The following is a 19,255-nucleotide window of genomic DNA, read 5'->3' as shown; positions in this document are numbered from 1 at the left end:
TTATGAAGAATCAGAAGCATAGTGGTTATTTAGTCTTTGGCATCTGTAACCTTTTATAGTGAAGAATACATTGTGATTATTTAGTCTTAAATAAGTAATCACTTTTTTCCTGCTTTAATATTCTGAAAATAATTATATTACTTAAGGTTCATTAACTGTTTCCAGCAGAACAACCAGCTTTATTTAATTAGCTAGATGAAGCTTTTTAGTTACTTTCTTTCTTTCCATCACTGATTAAACATTAGTTTCAGATGATTAGCAGCTATTGTCTTCCAGTCAATATGCTCTCTAGTTTATAATCCTTTCAGAAAAAAAAAATCACGGTAAATCAAACTGAAATGCTATGATTACTTAGAAAAGACATCAATGAGAAATAGGGTTTGCCAAACTCTTCCATCCACTATCCCGCCTTTAGCAGCAGAAACGGTAAAATGCTCAAAAGCAAAGTGAATACCACTTGTAAGGGACCAGGTTCTCTTGCTACTCCCTTTTTTATTGAGCAAGAACCGTGCTCTGGATATCCTCAAAGGGACACCGGCGTGAAATAAGCATCAACCTGATGTAATACATCAACCGCGTATTCCACTCACCTAGTTTTGCTGCCAAAGCACATCACTTCACAGGTTGAAATATGAACTGTTACTCTCCCAATCCGATTCCAGAACGTGGAAATGAACATCACGTTATGGGCATCGAATATTCAGGATTTATTCTTTTTCTTAAATCTGACTTCAGGCAATTCCTGCAGCAGTGAACTCTACATGTTTTCTGTAAAGCAAGTGGTAAGTAAACCTCATCCCTGCCTGCTTCAGCTACCCAGAAAGGACGAAAATATCCAAGTCCTGGACATATGAGACCATTTTTGCAAAGCACAGCTTCATGTATGCCACCCTGGAAGAAAAGGGTGGTGAATGAGAAGGAAGTGGTGAAAGTAAGGCAGAAAGCAGCTTGGAAACAGATGCTCTCTGTGTCTTTACCAAAACCACCATCCAGGGAAAAAATAGCCCTGCCAGCCGTCAGCCTACCAAGTGGAGGGAGAGGAGGGTACGGGCTGCAGTCCTCGGGCAGAAGCTGGCGCACCGTGAAGCCAGCACAGGCAAGCACCCTGCTCGCCTGGCAGGCCAGGAATATTTTTATTGACAATTTACAGTCCTATCTTGACCAGTCACTGCAGCCATTAGCCACCTTCCCTCGCTGAAAATCATCTAACCCCCACAATGCCAAAGATCTGGACTACCAAAAACAAACGACCGTGGGATGATAATATAACTTTCCCTGCATTAAGAAAAATCAACAACTTCGTAGAAACAAGATCCAACCACATCAGCTCTCAACTGCTGCCTTATCTTCCTTAAATTTTAGCAAACAAAACCTCCACGTCCACAAAGCATACAGACACAAGCGTGAAATTTTACAGTCCCCCATTCAGCAGGGAAAGAAATAGTATCTCAGCCTGCTCTGCCAGTTAATTTTTGTGCCCTTTGCAAATCATATTTGCCTGCAGCAGTAAAACCAGAACTTTCTCATCTGTCCCTGAAGTACATTTCCTTGGAAGCAAGCACAGCCAAGCAAATGCACATGCCTACTGCAGACTTCAAAATGATGCGCTGTTTTGACGTGCCATGGGTTTCAGGTAGTGGGTATTAGGAGGGGGTTCATAATTGGTATGTGGATCTTTAGTGAGGGCATAAATCTATTGATTTCATTATGAATAGTAAATATCTGAAGTGAAAAATCCAATTGATTTTAACAGAAAATTACAAACTTGCTATAGATTGCATTTTTTAATTATTATTCATTGTTACCTATTCTTTGCTCAAGGCCTTTTTTTGCACATCTCATACAAACACAGATATAAACTGTCAGTCACGTCAAAGATCTCTTTACCTTTGGCAACATAAAATGACTTTACTGGGAACTACAGCTACACGTTTTCAGAGGTCTTTTATGACTCGGGTATAAGGAGTCAAGTTTTAAGGCAGACGTCTGCCTGTCCCCATTTTGATGATAATACACTTGACTTGCAAGAAAGCTGCAGATGCACCAACTAGCCAAAAGGAAACCATGGAGTAAAATTACAGCTACTAACGTTTCTGCTTCCACATTGTTGCCATGCTATTTTTTTGCTTGTTTTCTGAGCGCAGGTATGCTGCCAGCTCATGTAAAGGCCACCTCTGATCTGTTCTGGGCACACAGACGGATGAGGGCAAGCCCTGCTCTTAGCATCCAAGTAAAACAACTCGCTCCTAACACAGAATCAATTATATATCTTCGTATAAATAAGGAAAACAAATGCAATAGGAATATCTAGTCTGAATTCTTAAGTGGCACGCGCAATAGATGTCTACGTAATGACCCCGGCAGCAGAGGGAACTGTGCTCTATAGGTGACTGACAGGCAGGTTTTGGAAAAAGCCTTCCGTTGATTTACACAAAGTCAATACCCAACCAGCTGACAGTCAGAATTCAGGCACCATTTAACACAGCTGTCAGTATACTTGTTTACATGATCTCTTTGAGCATTATATACATTTTCACAGTGGGTAAAAACCATCCAGAATTCAACAAAACATGCCCATCTATTGTCTGGGTATTGCAAGAAGAAGGATGGAAGAGAGACACCAAACATTTTTTTCTTCCTTTTTAGAAAAGTGATGGGGTTACGAAGCAAGAAAAGATTTGAGCCTCTCAAATCCTCCCTGCGTAAGCAGTTCCTAAGTTAGAGACAAGCCTTTACAAAGGAAGGACTCTATGTGGGCTTGTATAAAGGATGAGGGAAAACTGTTAGCAGGTGGCATTTCAGTTCCTATATTCCCAGAGCAAAATCAAAGCTGGAAGGTAACCGTTAAACTCTGCCTATGAAGCAAAGTTTCTCCTTTAAACATAATACATCTAGGCAGGCTATTGCAATTCCCTGCAAGAACAACACTCTTGGGGTGGCTTCAGTGCTTAATAGGCAAAATAGTAAAACCACAAATTCTTCATGATTAAAGAGATTTTTTTTTTTTTTAACCTTAGCATGTTAAGCATGTCGTTTCATTTCCCTGTCCCTCAAAATCTGGCTTGCAAAAAAAACAGAGGATGAAGCCAACAGCTCTGAGTCAGATACAGCACTGATTTTACATACCAACTTGATTGACTCTGGTGAGTTACTCCTGGCTACAGCAATAAACTTGCACCAAGGGCAAGTTCACTGCTGCAGTTTAGCCAGTCTGTAAGAAGAGCTCCTCGTTAAACAAAGGGACTCCTAATGAAGGAATACAACTAAGATCTTGAGCCAGCATTAACTGGCAAAGCTTTGCTGACTGTAACTCTCTCCAGACTTCCAAAAATTTCTTTCAAAAACTTGTGGGTTTGACAGCCATTTCACAGATGCTCCTTCCCTCCAGCTCCGAGCCTCTCTGCTGGCTCTGCCCTGCTTTTCTGTACTTAGTTGGCATATCCGAGCTCTGAAAACTACCACTTGCTCTAAATTTCTTAGTCCGAGCTCACTGCCAGCAACTTTTGTTTTGTTGTTGCTGTTCCTTTTCAATTTAGTGTTGTCATCTTGATTGTCTGAACGGCAAATCTTTCAATAGCTGATGTGTTTTTCAACTCGCCGTTTACAAAATGAGCCTCTAGCCCTCATGGTCACAGAGAGGAGTTGGGAGAGCAGGGAGAAAGCAAACCCTAAAAGCTGAAGAATAGAAAATAAATTTTAAAACCCTGACATTTGCTCCTTTTCACGGTGGGGTGATTTGCAGGAATTTTAACTGCCTGGGACTATCAGAACACACACTCCTCAATCTGCAAATCTGTGATGGTTTTTTGTTGCCAAAACCTGACATTACAGTCAGTCCTCATCCACCATCCACCCAAACGTAACCACACCAACTTCCTAAGCTGGCCAGCTGGGGACATGTAGTCTGGGAAGCTTTTTAAAATAGCTGGTCACCAAGCCCAGTTTTTATCTATTCTTTTAAAGAATCAATTAAATCTTTTTTCAAAGACATTTGTATGGCACCCTGCAACAGGATTTCATTGCATCTTGATAATTTAGGATTTTCTTTCGCTGCTGTCTGCAGTTATGGACTTTTTTTTAATCTGTTCCATCTGTGAAGTGCAATGAATTTCTGTTAGACTTTATAGTGACTGTCTTCCCTGTTTAAATCTTCCCAGAGAACCTGTTTACCTGTGCTTACTATCCAGGCTGTGGTGTAATAAATCATTTAAATGGACTTACAATTTGGTTGTAAAACATCGGGCGATGCTGACCAAGAATACTATTACTTTATAAACAGGAAACTCATGTTATAAACATTGTTCTCTTGCATTAAACACAGTATAAGGTTAGATCTTTTAGGTAGTAATAGAAGCAAGGGACAGGGTTCTTTGCAATAACATTATCAGTATATAGAGTTATCCTGAATATGACAATATCTTGAACCTGGCAGTGGGCTTGATTCTGCCCTGAATTAAACAGCTTTCGTTATGGTTCCTCTTGATTTTTACTGAAACAAGTAAAACGTGACTATCCCTTGGGAGCTAAATACATGTGGATTATACATCATGATCGCATTTGGACGATACTACGAATATGATATCCTTCCACGGAGGGGGGTTACCCCATGTGGTATCCCTCCAGGGCTCACACCAGGTGCCTGCCTGGTGCCCCTTTCCCCCCAGCCCTCCCCATAGCCTTTAGCAAAGCCCCTGGACATAGAGAAGCTGGTGGGACTTGTGACATGATGTATGAAAGCCACATTGTTTTATTACAGCGGCACCTAGAATATCCAAGCGGAGGCCAGGGCAGCATCGCGGTAGCTACTTTAAAAAACATAATATAAAAATCCTGAAATGAACGGTACGAAGGAAGAGCTATTACCCTCATTTGACAGAGAGGAAGACTTTGGATGACAGATTCACATATGACCACACCGAAGCATCTGGCAGAGCCACGCGACATGCCCAAGCAATCTGGGTCATCTGCCTTCACACCAGGATGCACCTCCTTCTCCTTATTCAGCTACAAGTCACTCTTCACTTATAAAAAAACCACAGTAAACGGAAACATCAGATCCTGAAACATCCCATGAATGCATTCACTTTATCTGGAAAGATAACGCTGTCACCTCTAAAGGATGATATATGGAGCAAGAAGCATGTCTATATGATACAGAGATGACAGAGCTGCATGACATTACTGTGGAGTCTAGAAAACCCATGTTTATGCTCTTCACCTACTGGCAGCCATGGATCCCAGTGAATTATGGGGAAATAGGGATGCTATCCTATAGGGAAGGGCGCCCAAGATATCAGAAGGAGTAGCAGCGCACTGCAGTATTGTGCAAGAATGGTTGCTTGGAGTTTAGTTAAATTTAGCCTTTTTCTTGTGGCTATCAAGAGACTTCACCAGCCATAACAGAGATAGGATTATAACCCACAGGCATTGCAAAACTTTGTGTTAAGGAGTCAAAGGAGAGAATGAGGTCAAAATGATCTGAAGCAAAATCTAGTGATACGAAGGGAGGAGAGAAAAAAAAAGAAAGAAAAATCATCCACACCGCACACATCTTCAGACAGCGGGAAGGCAAGAGTCACAGAGGGATGAGACCCAGCCATTAAAGCATTAAGACGACACAATGAGGATATGTAACAGTACATGAAGCAAGTAGTTTAGCAGCAGAGAAACACAAGGAGAGTGCAAACAACTACCATGTCTGCATCACCACATGCTTGTTGTTACCCTTCTGCTGCAGGTTTCCACCTCACCATCTGAAGCAAAAAAAAAAAAAAATCATATGACCACTGGCTTTTCTTTGGTCACGTAGGTACAGCTTACTACAGACTTCACAGTGAAGTGGATGAGGAAAGTTCACCTGATCTTTTACACCGTCTGACCAGTGTGAGCTGTAGACTCAAGCACGTTGGCCACAGCAGTCAGCTGGCCAAAGCTAGCATCTTTATCCGACCCAGAAGAGGACATCTGGCTTCCCCCAACATTGTCTTTCTTGATTATAAGTTCTGTGGACTCTCCATCCTGAGAAACAGTCTGAGAAAACTCTCACAGAAAAGCAACTCCTACTTACAAGGCTCCAGGCAGCACAAGCCCAGGCTTCTTCTTGATGGATAAGAAGTTGATTTGATTTATACTTCTTTTCCTAATTCATAGACAAAACATAAGAGCATGCCAATGTGGAGTCAACTGATGATTCTCTGGGTCAAATTCTGCTCACAGCTGTATGAAAACAAATTTGTACATTCATTTAATTGCTATTTGCATTAGTGTAACCGAGTGAAGAAATTGCCTAGTCAACTCTGATCTGACTCTCACACTATGAAAATTCAAAGCACAAGAAAAACCCTGTTTAAATAGGCAATACACAGCACTATAAAGTAAGAACGTAAAGATCAGATTTACAGGCAGAATCTTAATCTTTTACGTGCCATGAAACCTATTTATTTAGAGATAAAAATCAGACTTACAGATTGAGGTTAAAATCAGACACCCAGAAACCTAAGGGCCAGGTACTTTTTTCCAGCTGTGCCCCCCTTACCCCGTGCCCACAGACAGGGACCAGCCTGCCGCACCAGGGCAGGAGGGTTCGCCTGGCCCAGGGAGTCCCCGGATTGCGCTAGGATCGGTAGCTGTGCCCCGCTGTCCACAGAGCCATCCCGCGGGATGCGCTGGCTGAGCCCAGAACCCCGCTGCAGAGCTGCGGCGACTCCAGAGAAACCCATGAAACCCCCTAAAAATGGTATAAGGCGGATGGCCCCTTAGCTGTCCTCAGTTACTCTAGAGACTGATTGAGCCTCCAGACAACGGGATAAGAACAGGTACTTTATTAAGTACCTCTCTATCCTACCAAACGCTACTTGTCTTTGCTTTCCAGGTCCTTTGTTTCCTACGCTAAGGTTATTTATCTACTACCTCTTTTAGCTTATTGACTGGCAAGCTCTGCATCCGTACAAGTGAGTGATACCAGCTCTTAGCACCATGACCACTTCATTTTTAAGCACGCACTTTCATGCTTTCTCCGACAGAGCCCCTATCTTAAAGGGGAGTTTCCTTATACATCTCCAGAAGTCACTACATGGTCCTCCTTGCAACCCCATCCCAAAACTTTGCTTCAGGGCTTGCAGAACTAAAAGGAAAAAAAATAGTCACAGTTACAGTTGAGTTGAGAGTTACAGTTGAACCAAGGTCCCTGCTGCCCATGCACACAGGCACTGATGCACAAACCATCTCCTCTTCCCCACCCGATGATGCCTCTACCCCTTAGTTGCCATCCACACTTCTTGAGCTCACCGAGATCTGTTTGTACGGCACTTGGGTACGCCAGGTCCGTGGCCCATACTGACTGTTCCCAGACACAAGTGTAACACAGATCACAAAGAAATCATTAGCAAATCAAAGGGAAGTTAAAAAGTAGTAGCTTTTCACCCGCTTTCAGCAGACAAAAGGGAACTCGTCCTTTCCACACACTTCTTAATTTCTACTTGTACAATTAACACTCCTTGATTTCACTTTATCATCATGGGGCATTTTCCTATTTGAAATTGTTTATTAACCTGAACCAATTTTTTTTTACTGTGTATTTACATTTAATCATCTAGCAAGCCTGATTATCTCAAGTACTAACAATAATCAACACATTAGTAACATCACTTTAGTTTTAAGCCGTATGACTAAACATTGCAAATTAATTCTAAGTTAATCAGTTTCATTAGCTATGCAAATATTTCTTTGGCTTAAAGCATTAAATCAGATTTAATTTACTAAGACAATATTCATCGAGAGTTTATGTAATCCATTCTTGCTTTCCATTAATTAAGGCATGTTACACTGTAGGGTCTCTATGCAAAAAAAAAAATCTAAAAAGACAAAATTGTTAAAGTCTTGCCTTCATTTGCAAGTTTTGTATTACGACAAGATCTAAAGGCAGAAAAAAAATAAATTAAGTCAAGGAGACACAAGAAATCACAACTTCCCGCTTCGCAAAATTTAGAGTGGATTTAGACATATTTAAATTTAGATACGTCATAAATGTTGTCTTACAAGACCAGTATGTTGAATTTTTCTTACTGCAAGAGTAGTAACACTACAGCATAGCGTATAAGCATGATCTCACTTGTGCCTTAACTTCAAAGTGTTTCAGTTGAAAGTGTGAAGGAGAGTCACTTAAGAGAACAGAGGATGCTAAGGTGCAGAATTATTCCTTACAGTTATGCATTTTGCTACTACAGAAGATGCAGATGTACAGACAGAAGATAGTCCACAAGAATTTACTACTGCGGACAAATATTCAGAGTTGGCCGCTCCTTTAAACTTCTTTGGGCACATGTTTGCTTTGCGTCAGTGGATGTTTTGCCTGTGCGAAAACACAAATACCAATGCCATTGCGTAGGGATTTAAGAACCTGGCCTACTGGGCAGGAAATTATTAGAGATTATCTAAACACCAGGATCTTAATCCAAAAAGCAAACCAGGAAGCTGAGAATGAGAGAACCAGATGAATCAATGGGCTACTCTGGAGACTTGAATGGACTGCAGCAGATTCAGCTGCTCCTTCTCACATCGTATCTGGGCCCGCAGATGGAGAGCTGAGCACCCAAAGTACCAGCTCACCCAGAAATTGCTATTTACCCCCATAAAAGAAGGGGGGAATCAGTGATTAAATCATCATAATTTGAACTCCCCGTGTACCGCTAATGAGTGACTCAGCTTCCAGATGCCTCAGCTCTTCATTTTCAATAACACTGTCATACAAAGAAGGATGCTTTAAGGACCGGAAAATACTAGAAGTACCAAACGTAAAAGCACTATGTAAAAGTTTGCTATTGTTTTTCCGTCTATTTAGGCATTGGTGAGGTTGGATTTATCCCACCAGCATTGTGGGAACAGTAGATCCACATTTGGAAGATCTGTTTTCAGGAACACCTTGCTGTTCTAGCTATGGAAATGGGATCCTTACTGTCAGTCCCGTGACCGCCGATTTGAATGGCAACAGGATCACAAATATAATTGACAGCGAATGGTGCAAGTTATTAGAAGTTAGTTATTCATATTTTATGCAACGCCTTCACATGTCTGCTCTGAGCATTTCTCACTCTTTGAAAAGCTAAACATATCTAAAGACCGGCCCCAAGCCACAGAGATTGTACCTTATTGTACAAGTTTAGTGTTGATGAGCAGAGAAAGGCCAGAGGAAACCAGGTGTTGAATTTAGACCCAATTTTCATTTGAATGTACTATAACTGTCATGGAACTTCAAAAAATTCTTCCATTTCAGATAAGCCTATATCTTGGGCTATCAAGTGCTGCTGATTCCAGTGAGAATGAACTATGCTTGGCAATTTTTCAGGTGCCTCTCAGCACCCATCACAGTCAGATCATGACTGGACATACGAGGAGTTACATCCTCCAGTCAGCCCACAGATTTGGCCATACTGCCATCTGCAATTGTCATCTACGCTAACAAGGCTCTGACATGAAATCGTCCTTTGGGAAATGGATCAGGTTAGGTCCACATTACCTGAATTTGAGAGATGACAGAGGGTTCTTCCCCTTGTGCCTTTGGTATGAGGAGCAAGCAAAATAATACCACTTTTGGGTGGCTGTGCTGAGGTGCAGCTCTCCCATGACATCCCAAGGCATTAGACAGAGTGGACAGGAGACAGAATCACAGAATCACTAAGGTTGGAAAAGACCCGTAAGATCATCAAGTCCAACCATCAGACAACAAACACCACCATGCCCATTAAACCATGTCCCACAATGCCAAGTCCATACGTTCCTTGAACACCTCCAGGGATGGTGACTCCACCACCTCCCTGGGCAGCTTATTCCAGTATCTCACCACTCTCTCAGTAAAGAAATTTTTCCTAATATCGAGTCTAAACCTCCCCTGGCGCAACTTGAGGCCATTTCCTCTTGTTCTGTCACTTGGGAGACCCTCAGACCTATCTTCCTCTTCCAAAGCAGCTCGTGCTTCTCTTCTGGAACACAGTTTCTGAAGCAAGACTGAGCTTTTCCAAACCAGTGAAAGCTTCCTGCTTTTCTTTTCCATTCCTGCAAGCCATTTCTTACAAGCCATCTGCCTTGACTTTGGCATGTCTTTGGCATGAGGACAATCTGGTTAGATGTGGGTTGGCACCAACCTTGTTGACTAAACCAGTGCTCTCTGAAAAAGTAACTGCTCAAAAGGCAGTTTCCTTGACCACCCATAATTCAAACAGGTTTCTTTTGCACATCTGAATTGCACCAGTTACTATATAGTAGCAAAATCACATCTAAGGAGTGATGTATGCCTACACCCTGGGACAAGTTCCACCCTGCCACCGCTACATGAACTTGGAGTAACTGAACTTAGAGAAATGGACTGGGTTATAAAGGTTGGATCCGACTGCTTCGTCTGGGGAGAAATGAGGGACGGAAAATGAGAGATACACCCGTCTCGTGTAGCAGCTTCAGCAACTATTTATTTCTTTAGCAGATCTTTGCAAAACAGGAGCTATTACTCCATAGATCCACAGACACACAAGTAGCTGTACTTGCCTCGTTCATCCCTTTAAACCCAGTGGGATTAACACATACAACTAACTTCAGTCCTGTGAGCGCGATCAACTTAGGTTTTCTGAGATTGCTCACATCTATGCAATTTCAGTAATTGAAAGACATCCTGGACACCAGGGATGAATAAAAAAGGCAATCACTTCTTGTTGTTACAGTAGTCCTCTCTTAGCAAACACTCATAAATTTAAATAGTTCAGAATTGAAATCACGCCTCTCCTTTAGTTTTTATTCATCACAAATTAAAATATTTGCATTTATTTTCATTCTGAGCCCCTTACTCACTTAAGCAGAATACAAATCTGTACAAACAGCTCATAGGTACATAAGGAGTATCGAATATTTTCTCCTTCTTTTAGGATTTGGTCAATCATTTATTTATTAAATAAAGATCAAAGCACCAAAATTATTTTTTTTAAGAGACTATTCACTTCTTTCCCCCCACCCCCAGTTCCTCATCTAAACAACAGGCAACTCAAAAATAATGAGGAAAGGTGTGGAAAGGGACTATCTTGACCTCTACATTTTTCACAAACAAGAGATCTGTTGAACAAATTTCCTCTGCAGGGCTACAGCAATTACGTACAAACTCAAAAGCAGCGCACCCCGTTCCTGATTATTTTAACCCAAAGCAGCCAAAGTATAGGCTTAAAGCAACCAGCATCCCATACTGATATCACTTGGTCCTACATCCAGCAACCACACCAAGAAGTCCCCTCATTACAGCAAAGAAAGATTAGGATCTTGTGGCCAGCCTGCCCTTGGGAAGTGGCATAACACATCTGAGAAATGGAGGAGAAAAAGGAAAGTAGGGGAAGCTCTGTGAAATGTCTTCCTGATATTTCTCTCATCCATATTCTTCTGCTTCTGGAAAACGCTCTCCTCTCTGGCAGCCACATGTACAGTCCAACACTTACTCTGAGCCCAAAAGGAACGAGGTGGAGACAGGAGAGTTGAGCCAAAGGGCGCTTGCTGTGTGATCTGGGCACGCAGCAACTGCTGGCTGGCTAAGCCAGAGCTCTTTCCAGTTCCCCTTCACACCCACACACGCTTCTCCGTGCAAGGGTGAGCCAGCAAGAGGCACGGCAGGACTGCATCAGACCTACAGCTGGTACTGACTCTGGCTTCTTGGACTTGCGTGTGAAGGTAGAGGAAGTTTAGTAAGCATGGGCAGAGGAAGCTAGTGCTGAAAGGAGTAAGAAAGGAGGTTGTGCAGGGCCTGTAAATAGTGAGGAAAAAAGGTCTATGGATGCCAGGAACATGGGGTAACAGTGCCCGCTTGCAGTCGGCCAGGCAGTGAGCAGACTAGGAGAGCCCCACTGGCCTCAGAGACCTGCTCCTTTGGGCACCTGGGGCTGGCAGGGCCGGGGGAGCAGCAACAGGACTGGACCAAGCTGAAGCGTGCCAAGGCAAGCTTTGTGGCACAAATGCAAGGATTGCCTTGAGGGGGGAGAACAGTAACTTCCTGGACTCAGAGGAGGCCAAGGGAAGGATCTGGGGCACATCAGAGAAGGAGCACCTAAGGCTGTATATGGGAACAGAGATACCATGAAGGGCAATGGGACATCCCAAATTAATACATAAAAAGTAGACTATGATCCTCAATCCAAACAAATAAAAAAGTAATCAGAAATGCTACACCAAGACACCATCCGTGGCCCTTCCCCACTTAATTGGGCTTTGGTGATGTGAGCCATTCCCAAGGACTCACTTTTATCCTCTTTTGGCTGGTATTCAAAGACGACTCTGGCCCTGATGAGCCTGAAAAAAAACTTCCTTTCATCCACAGTAAACTAAACTTAGCGGAAGAACAAGTAAGAGCATAGCCCAATGAGAAAATAAGTAGCCAAGCGCCTTGTGACCCCGTGGCTTCTGCTGTGCCTGGGAGTGGGGTGGTGACTCCCACTGCCCCAGCACCCTCTAGTGCCACCCACCACCCTTCCAGCCGGCACCCACCACCACCCCCTTCAAACACCAACTTCAAGCAGTTTGCCCTAGCTTTCTAACAGAAACCTAGTAAACACAAATATTTTGGGAATGGTACCAATGCCAGTAAAGAGCTAATTAAGGAGCTGCAACCATATTACTCTACGTTTCCTTGTACCGGGAAAGCCTTGCCATAGCCTTCCGCGAGGTTGAGAATCAAAACCCTTTGGATGCGCATGCAGCACCTACCCAGCGCACCATCTCCCTACTAATTAGGGGAGGCAATTATATGAAGGCCATTCACAGAATGTGGCCCTGGAGCAAGTGATCAAGCTCTCATATGGTGCTAACTCAGGGGAGGGAAAGAAGGTCCATAGCAGAAGTCCTGACTTCCAAATGTGCAAACAGAGAAACTAAAGGAAACAGCAAAGTCAGCTGGAGAAGAGAGTGCAGGGATTTAAGTGGAAGCTTTTTTCATCCTTAAATCAACAAATATCGGGAATTCCCATTTCAGCCGCACAAAAAACTTGCAGAGAAGTGTTCCAGGCATAACTGGGTGAACACAGGTCTTAGAAGGACGTTAGCAGTAATAAATACAGGGAACAGCAATAACGCCACTCCTCAGCTAATCTGAGTCAGAATTTATACACAGAAAAAAACAGAGCAGCCAAAAGTTATAGCAACTTAAACAACAGAAGAAAAAATACCTCTTATCTTCCTTTCTGCAAGGCAGCAGCTTACAGGTGCTCAGGCCCCAACCAGGAGCTGCACCACCCATCTGGAAGGTGGGAGGCACAAATCCCAAGTCCCCTTAGAGGAGGAAAGGGGCCAAACCCAGGCTCCCTACCCCTTATAGACAGCAGAACTTCTTCTCTCTGGGGAAGCTCTTTAAAGAACAAGCTTGCAAGGGTTTCTTCCTCCCAAGTGATAGATGTAGGGATTTGCAATGCCAGATCCTGAATGGATACAGCTGTTTGCCTCCAGCAACCCCGCTCTAGTGTGAGCTGGGCTTCATATTCACGCCACTGCCCAGAGCTCCCTGGAGGGCTCCTTATACAGTTCACATAATTTGGGATTGCTGTTTCTGGGGTGTGTAATTCCTTCCATGAGCTTTACAAGAAGTTTACACACCAAACTTTAGAGATGGATGCTGCTGCGGAGGTTGGGTAGGTAAAAGCTGAGTAGAGAAGTTTGGCATTGGCTCCAGCTCATCAGCCTCAGGTGATACTACTGACTTCTGCAAAAACAAATCACAGCTGAACCCAGGTAAGACATGGAAGACTTGGGGTCAGTCACCTTCTGGACCTGTTCCCAAGCATTACACTAACTCCTTACCCACACCAGTGAAGCACTACTGAAAAAAAAAAAAGGAGCATGAGGTTAATCACAAATAAACTGACAGTGCCTGTCATTTAGAACTCGATTCCAATCTCACTTCATGTTGGTGTAAATCAAAATGTCTTTCATTTTTCTTGTATTTCTGCCAATAATGATTACAAGGTTTTACAAAATAATCTTTCTTTAAGGCTACTAGGCACTGTATATTCAGGGAGGTAGTCTGGTTGTCAAGATGGTTGAAAACATTAATCTTTCTGGATTTTGGCCTCACAATGCAACACATACGCATCTCCTCCAAAAACATAATGTCTGCTCTAGCTCATTACCTAAACAGCTGACAAACGCCATTAATTTGACGTTGAGTTGGGAGGGGGAAAAAAAAAAGCTGTACACTTTGTAAGTCGTATAAGGACAAGCAGAAAACATTCCTACATGCTTTATCAGTATTAAAGTATTTTCTGACCGATGGCCAATTACACAGCGTCCTGCACCCTTGGAGAGAATCACCCTTGGAAATACTGACCTTGAAATAATGTAACCCTACTGCATGCCAGTGGAAGAGGTAAGAAAGTGAATGAGCTGAGGATGGCTAACACTGTTCCTTTCTGAAGTGAACACTAAGATTTAGAATTATTTTTCCCTTACAAGTCTACATATATTTGTCTAACTCAAGAACTTCTACTTTAATGAACTCCCAGAAAAAAAAAATGTATTAACTTCTTTCCAATCCACTTCATAATGTTTACCAAAAAAACCCGTATTTTTTTAATCAATATGGTATGAGCAATTCTGAGTTTTTTATCAACAGATTGTGAGCTATCATTTTTATATAATGAACTTGTATTAACTATTAAACCAATATTTAATTATTGAAATTACTGCAGTCTTTTTAGACTCTCTCCTGTTCATCTCTGCATTGTCAGAATCACACAAGCTGGCCTGCGTTATGTAGCAAGTGAAATTAAATGTAATTGCAGCCCTTTTGAACCTGAAAGTCCATGAAATACTTGAACCAAACCCTCAGGATCTAGGCAGCATGCCATTATTTTTCATGCAGTATTCAAATCTCAAGGGAATGGCAAAGTCTAGAAACCCCAGTGGAATTTTACCAATCTGGCCACATCTTGCATTAGAATCAAAAATACCCATTCTGACCAGGACCATTAAAAAGAGACCAAATGTGCCACAGATTCTTTTTTTCCAGGGTGACATGCCAAAGCCCAGAGTCGGTAAGAGCATACGCATAGATAAAATTAACAAGGTTGGATGCGAAACTGCTTCTTACCATATGAACTTCTGAAGTCACGTTTTGATCTCATTTGCAGCAATGCTAATCCAGAGTTCAATCAAATTCAAATTTATGCCGTTATAAACGAGAGCAGAATTTGGCTCTTAAATTACAGCAGCTAAGCACAACAGATTTTGTTTCCCTTGGAGTGTTTTTAAGCTCCTGATAAAGAGACAGCTTTTATGTCTTTAATAATCCCTTCTTCCTGCATTCAACAAGGTAAGCATCAAACACGCACTCAGAAGGGCTTCCTTCATTTCTCATGATGGCTTTAATGTATTTTAAAATAGTTCCTAAATCAATGCATAATACATACTAAAAGTGACAGAGGCATCAGGCTCAGACCTGATTGCGAATGGCTGTACCACCCTCTTTTGACATTTTGAGACAACAGACAAAAGATAAGTAAGAATGTGAAAGAAACTCTTTGGAAGAAGGGCAGAAAAACTACACCATACTTAATTATTGGATTTATGATCCAACTGACATATGGATTACTGGATCAAAGACCACAGGTTTTGCCATCTAGTGAATAAAGCTTACAACTCATCCTACTTGAAACCTCTTCCAGCCTTTAGGCTTTTGATGTATAACGTGTACATGTATAAATTCACGGGCTGCTGTTTCAGCTCGGTGCCCCTTCCGGGCACTCAGACGTTCTTGCAAACACTTAACACCTGCAAGTGTACGCTCACGTGCAGTTATAAATAAGTTAAACCTAACTGATGCATCAGTCAGAGAATTAATACTATGGCCCAAGTGAGAAAAATCCCCACTCCCTCGACTCCCCGATTTACTTTTACCCTCTGCAGCAGCTCTGGTCCTGCCGCTGAGACCCGAGGGTTAACTCCCCACCGCACTCACAGCCTCCACGTAAGGACGCATAACGCTCACAGGGTGGTCACAGTCCTCTAATTCATAAAGATGCATGCACTAACCGTATGACATCATATTCATGAAGAACCGACGGCTCCAGCACTATGTTGAAAGCACGCACAGTAAAGCGCTGGGGCAGAGTTACACTTGTACGAACACCCGACCAGAGCCAGACTCTTTCCCAACTGCTTCTGGAGGAGCCAAGGGCTTCTTTCTCTCTCAACATCCTTCCTCCGGGATTTACCAGAGGCAAATCACAGGTTTATACGCCCTGGCCAAAGCCCTTCCCAAAAATTTAATAATTATTTTTTTGCCAGGAACTGCCACAGATCATAGCGCAAGACTGCCAAACAAACTGAGAAGAGAGAATCGATGATTAAGTAATTGGCTAAACAACAGAGACCCACGTTCTATAAACAAACTCTCCTATTAATCAGTACTTAGGAGGATGGATGTGGTCCAAAGTTAGTTACTACTTGCTGCTTTGCGACTACAGTGACATATTTTTTAATAACGCCTTCACAAACACATTTCTTTTTGGAGTTTTGGGCCTGGTGAAGGCAAAAGACAGTGAAACGTTAAAGATGTGACAAAAAAAATGAAGTAGTAGAAAGGAGCAGAAGGTTTGACTAAGCTGGCTCAGTCGTTGTCAGCTCTAATTTAACTGTAATTACCATAGTTCAGCACGTTGAGCAGTATATTAGCAGGACTACAACTCTTCCGAGATGTTTCGACAAGGCAAAATTAATCTATAGGATAGAAAATAATGAGCCATTTTAGGTTTAGTTCACTAAAAGTACACAGAAGAGCACTTCAGCTTTCCAATACCACAGTGAAAAAATAAAAACCCACGCAGAAAGCAGCAGTTCATCTCCTTCCTACGGTAATTCAGTGAACAATGAGAAGCTCCTCAGAGCTGAGTGCAAACTCAGGCGATGCCGTACCGCCTGTTACCTCTACACTGTTCTTGGTAGGACACCTACCCTTGGGATGAAGTATGCGCTCAGGAACGATGTGATACGAATTACCATTGCGTCATTGTAAGTCCGCCTGCATGAGGGAGTCTTGAAACCAAGAAAGTGTAATTCATCACGACAGATGTATGCAGCATCAGACGTTTCTAACGGAGTTCGGGTGGAAGAAATACTGGAGCATCTGCGGGCTGCTCTGCTCTTCAGGCAGAAAGCACAATCCGTGGCAGCGTACATGGCCACTGTTATCTTCTGGAAACTAGAAAAGCATATGGTATAGCAGATGCTGCACTATGATTTCCCCCCTTGGACTCTGTTAAGGGCATTCAGCTAATTGTAACGCCGTAATTAGCTGTGTTCTGTATCTCAAAAGCAATTTTTTCTGCACATGAGTATTCCACTGGCACCGCTTCTCTGAGGAACTGTAAAAAGGCATGTTAAGGTTAACAAACGGAGAAAGAGAGGGAAAGATGGTAAATTAGAATAATTGGCCTAAACTGGATCTACCATGAGTGCAAGTCACGGGTTGCTCCTGAGCAAAAGTGGGCTGGCAGGTTCCAGCCCTGCTGTTCAATGTCAAAGTGAGACACCTCTCACCAGCTCCTCCGAGCCAAATTTCTCAGTCCTCGCTCCGTCAACCCCACATTTCAGATAGGTGGGAGGTGCGACGGAGTAAGGACTGCGGGGTTTTCCTGTTTACATTTTTCGCCCGTGCAGAACAAACCTACAACCTACAGCTGCAGCCCTCGCTGCTGTTATCGCTCCCGCAATTTCGGCATGCAGAAGGGCTCACGTACACTTCTGCACATCGGCCTTGAGGCAAGGATTCAGGAAAGCACTCCAAGACGTGGAAAGCAATCCCTGCCTATGCCGACACTTGAGCAGAAGAATAACGTCAGGCATTTCTTTAATTCCCGGTGACTTCAGTGAAACCTCAACACATCAAAGTTAAGCTCCCGCTTAAGTACTGCCAGAATAAAGACGGTTCCCTGAACTGTAAAATATAGGTAGTGCCATTCATTATGATTATATAGCCACGTACGAATGTAGGTGTAAAACTATTTGCATGTGTAGTTACAGAGCCGTATAAGGCTCCTCCATAATGAACCGCTGTCACTCCTGCATGTGCGAATTTAGGTTAACATCATGTGCATATATGCCTATACTTGTGCATATATGCCTATACTTGTGCATATATGCCTATATTTGTGCATATATGCCTATACTTATGCATAATTACTACGTCATTTCGGGCCGATATTAACTCAGGACCAGATGCGCAAGAATCCCTAATAATCGTGTCTTTCCATCAGAAATAAAGTTTTTTGCTTACAATTCTAATTTGGGTGTGTTAAAAATAATAGGGCATCAAAACCTTTTTATGTATGCAGCTAACATCGCTCAATGATAGTTTCTGGAGAGGGAGTTTCAGGGATAGGTACACTTTCAGGGGGGTAAATTTGCTTCTCCCTACAATGTGTACAAGATCCCCTGTGACAGCTCAGGTGAACTAGTGGGCTGAATGCAATTAAGGATGTATGATTGTTGCAGATTATTAAATGGTTTTTGCAGTTGATCGCAAGATATATACTCTGTACACACATGAGCATAAGGACGCGTAAATAAAAAAATTGATTTATAATTGCATGGCTAATTGTAATTGCCTGCCAGGCAAAGAGTGACCGCAGGTGTCACTCAGCAGTGCAGCTTCCCATGCTCTTCCAAGATGGCTTGCCAAACAAGTTGGTTTTTTTAAAGATGCACTCTTTCCCCCAACTTTGGGAGTACAGGCGGCTTTGCGGACAGACAAGCTATCCGGCAGCAGGGAGTTTGCTTCCTGACCGTAAAGTCTGCATGCAGCCGATTCAGGAACCGAACTGCTCCTCGGAAACCATCGGCTTGGCAGGGGGAGTCTCGAGAAGGGACTTGCTTGCTTGCCCTCTGGCCGTCTCTCTCCCAAATCAATGTATATGAGCACATGTAAATAACATAAGAATATACTCAGATTTTTTCCTCACCGATTGCTCCTCCCATAGGAAACCAAGCCGCGGGACTCCAGGCACCGGCTACTGCTCGTGACACCAGCAGCCGAGGGTGGGGAAAGGGTCAGCGGTACCATCTGGGCAGACCTCAAGGAAACCGCACTGCACATCAGCAGGTCCTCCCAAGGGCACAACGTTATCCGACGTTTGTCAGCAGGCACGGTTCAGTCGGTCCCTCGCTTTCATAACCCCGCCACTTTCTTTGATTTCAGAGGTGATGGGGAGGTGGGGAGGAGGAGGACCGATCAATATAAAGGCACATG

This window comes from Gavia stellata, chromosome 2, assembly GCF_030936135.1.
Source record: "Gavia stellata isolate bGavSte3 chromosome 2, bGavSte3.hap2, whole genome shotgun sequence".
NCBI lineage: Eukaryota > Metazoa > Chordata > Aves > Gaviiformes > Gaviidae > Gavia > Gavia stellata.
This window is presented reverse-complemented; position numbering follows the sequence as displayed.